The sequence below is a fragment of the Durio zibethinus genome, chromosome 15 (genome assembly GCF_047325235.1).
Source record: "Durio zibethinus cultivar Kanyao isolate XHJ-2024 chromosome 15, ASM4732523v1, whole genome shotgun sequence".
Lineage (NCBI taxonomy): Eukaryota > Viridiplantae > Streptophyta > Magnoliopsida > Malvales > Malvaceae > Durio > Durio zibethinus.
The window spans coordinates 16,698,514-16,702,729 of record NC_143176.1 but is presented as its reverse complement, the minus strand read 5'-3'; the positions used below and the strand labels follow the sequence as shown (position 1 = coordinate 16,702,729).

At 28.0% G+C, this 4,216-nt stretch overlaps 1 non-coding gene across 1 annotated transcript; it reads right to left on the bottom strand.

The window, feature by feature from the left end:
- Nucleotides 1-2,678: 2,678 nt before the first annotated feature.
- LOC149514720 (signal recognition particle RNA) lies at nucleotides 2,679-2,983 on the bottom strand. The gene has a single exon (XR_016328437.1).
- Nucleotides 2,984-4,216: the final 1,233 nt, after the last annotated feature.

Below are 4,216 nucleotides of genomic sequence, written 5' to 3'. Positions count from 1 at the left end.
TAAGGATTTATGGAAAACTATTTTCATGTTTTTTTCTCTTAAATTTTTTTTTTTTATAAAAAAAATTCATAAGGTTTTCCAATATGTTAGTAAAACCCCTTTTTGAAATTAAAATTGCCCTCCCATAAGTTGGTAAAGCTTTATTTTATTAAAACAATTTGTCAAAAATCTGAATCTTCCAATAAGTTGGTAACATTCAATTTTTATTTAAAAAAATTATATATTCTTTTTTTTTAAACTTGAACCTTCCAATTTGTTGGTAAGGTTTTTTTTTTAATTTGAAAATTTTATTTTTAAAAAATTTGAGCCCTCTAAGATGTTGGTAAGCTTCTTTTATTTGATTTAATTTTTTTTTAAATATTTACAAATAAATGGATAACAAATAATGAACAAATAAATAAAAAACATAAATGGAAAACAAATAAACAAATGAATAAATAACTAAACATAAATAAATAAAAATAAAAAATACTAGAAGAATGGCTCGGCTTAAAGGCTTAAAATAAGTGGTTCAAGGCACAGAGGAATGGCTTGAACAACGCGACTTAAGGCTTAGTTGGCTCAATAGCAAACTGACTCCAAGGATGCGTTATAAGGGTGCTACTTGTTAGGTTGGACAACAGGGCAACACGCAGATCTTGTTCGAATCCAAGGATGGCAAAACGACATCATTTTTCTAGGATATAAAAGCTTGAAAACTTTGGTTTTCTTCTTCAGATCCTCTTTCACACTCTTTTTCTACCCTTTTCATTTTCTGTGTTTCTCTCTCTTGCAAAACACCAGTAGAATCTCTCATTGAATTCTGGAAAGCCAAATTGGAACCTCGAAAATCAAGTCGGGAAGTCACTGAAAAATTCAAGTACTAATGGGAAATTCAATGGATACTAGAAATTTCCAAAAAAAAATTTTCAAAAATTCAAAAAAACTTTGCAAAACCCCAAAATCAAACCTCTGACCTTTTGAAATCCTTCGAAACTCCAAAACTCCAAATTTTTTTCCTGTTAGAACAATTTCTTCTCAAATATTTTGTTATGACTCTTGTCTTTACTTTGCATAATTTCTGTGTGTTTCATTTTTTATCTTTGTTGCGATGATTGAAACATATTTATAAGTGTGAATTCAAGTCTAAACAGTGTTTCAACTAAAGATGGACTCTTAAAAAAATATTTATTCTTTTATTGGATTAAAAACCTAAATTTTATCCTTTTTTAAATCCTGAATTTAAATAATGAATTATCACTTTAGGATAAATTTAATCCCCAACCTTCATACTTGATCATCACTTTTTCTATTAAACGATTCCTAGTCTTGATTTTATTAAATATATTTTCTCTTTTTTTTAACAAATAATAAGATAAATTGAAATTAAGGATAATTAAACCTAAAGATAACAAATAAACAAAATGATAAACTCATAAAATAAATAATCAAAAAAGTATATTAATTAGATAAAATAATAAAAAAATAAATAACAAGATAAATATATATATATAGATAAATGCACTAATATATATATATATATAGATATATAAGTAAACTAAAAAAAACTTGACGATTGGGCTGGGATTAGAGTGGGCTCAACTGATTTGGGTTAGTGTGGATCCAATTGGTTTGAGCCCAATTAATTTAGGATCGGATTAAATAAAATGTCTACAATAACATTCATAAAATAGAACCATCCGGATTTTGTGGTGCAACAAAACAAAGTAAACAAATACTGTTATTCACCCGGACTTCTCCCATGTTGTTAATGCTAAGTTGTATGCTTAATTCATAAATGTAGGTCCTGAAAAATTTTCTATTAATTAACAGTAAACACATATATATAATAGATGTGAAGGGAGGTAGGGGAACCCTTCAGTTAGATTTGCTTCTCTGTCTTTGCATGAGCAGTTATATATATATATATATATATATATATATTATAAATAGACACATCTAAAAAAAATCTTAGATTCACTATTCGCTATATTCATCACAAAGAGTTATTATACATATATGTATGTATATATATATATATATATATATATGTATGCCTACGCATCAGCATGTAGAAATAAATTTGTATTTCACTTCAAACAGTTACGATCTGTCAAAAAGTAGCTGCTGGAATGGATGAAGATTCAGGAGGTAGAACTCTATAAAGCCCATCAATAATCTAGTAAGCATCCCAGTACTTTGAAATTGGTTGCTGTGGCCAGAAGCTAGCTATTTAAAGGAATATTCTAATTCCAGATTTTGGTTCGTGATCAGAAAAGGTGAACTGCTTCACAATCTTAGCATTCCAAAGCAATACTATTTGCTTTAACTGCTATCGGAATTCAAGATTTGAAAATTTCGCCATAGGAAACATCTGTAAACTTGAAGAAATTAACAAGCAAACTTAGCAATAAATGGTAGGACTCTCCTTAGAGTCTTAAAAATTTTCATGGTACAGGTACTACGGAAAGACAACTGGCACATAAATCTCATTCAACAAAATCAACTACTTCTGGATTTTCCTTGGACTAAAAAAACAGATTTGAAAGGACATCCTTTTTGCCACAGTTCAATATGATGCAAGATTACTTCTTTCCTTTCATTTTCAACAATGCGGTAAAAAGGTGGAAACATTCAGATTCCAGTCACACATTGTCAACTTCGAACAATTTCAGAAAATTATAGATTAGGAAAAAAAAAAAGGCGTTGGTTCAGTTAAGGTCAACCCCAGCAGCCATATTGGATCCAAGCGGCACCAGCCTGTAGTCCTTCCACTGCCAAGAGCGGGAAGTTTTCGCTGCTCTGTGAAGCCAGCCTCACGCGGTACCCTCCTCTTTAGGAGCAACGAGACCTAGAGCCTTCGCACGAGTCGCGTGGCTCAACTCCTCGCTTGAAACGGGCAGACCAGATATCAGCCGCAAGGATCCGACTGCGTGAGTAGAACTAATGTCCCAACACTTTGTTGCCCCCACTTGGGTTACAAGCTTGCGCTATTAAGCTCGGCATTCAGTCTTAATGCTTACGTTCAAAATAAATAACAAATATGTCTTGAGAGTACGTTATGTGGGATTTGGTTCCCTTTTCTAAAGGCATCTTATCGAGGTAGTGAAATTTGAGGCCTTCTCAGAAACTTGAAATGAATTGTCAAGTTAGTATTGATGATTAGCAAAGATCAACATGGTACGGTTAAGTGAAAAATCTAGGGATTTCTAGTAGAAACAGAAACAACCGGTCTTGAACAAGCCCCTGTTTATGCTGACTTTGTCACTCAAACAGTTCTAATGATAGCTCGAACTTTGATCAAATTAACTAAACTACTGTTTCTTTTCACAAGCAAACACCTATCCGATATAAACATTTAAAATAGAACAGCATCGTTTTTGCAAACACACGTCCAAACATACCGTTAATGTAATTTTTTGATGACATTATGAAAATAGTCTATATACTTTATCAAAGTATGAAATTTAGTCTTTCATTATAATTAATAAATATGTAGTACTTACATTATTTTGATTTGATAATCTTATTTCAATTATTTACTTCATCAAAATTTTGTCTTTAAAATTAATTCGATAACACAAACATTGACCTTGTTGATGTTGAGGTTGATTTTGCTAATGCAACATTGATTTTGTTGACGTGATAATATAAATAAATAAAATTAGTTATCAAATTTTATAAATGGTCCATGCACTCACATAAAATTTGAATTTTAGCCATTTAATATAATTTATAAAAATATTGTAATCATAAAAATTGAATTTAATAATATTAGTTCAATTACTAAATATTAAAAATATTTAGATTTTTTTAAAAAAATTATGATTTTATTAGAAAAAATCAAAAAAATAATTTAAAAAAATTAAAATATTGGTAAATATTTAAATTTAATATTTTAAATAATTGGAATTCTTTTTAAAAAATGTAAAAATTGAAAATTACTTTTTTAAAAATGAAATTTGATTATTTTAAAAAATAAATATTATTTTAAAAAACTAAAAAAATGAAAAAAATAAAATTAATAGTTTTAAAATCTTAAAAAATCTATATAATTCAAATTTTTTATGTTTTTAAAAATTGAAATCCAATTGTTAAAAAATTTAAGAAATATAATTTTTTTAAAAAGTTAAAATATTGGAAAAATATTAAATTTAATGTTTAAAAAAATTTTTGAAAAGCTTAAAAATGAAATTTTTTAATTTTTTGAAATTTTTTTAACTTTTTAGATTTTTAA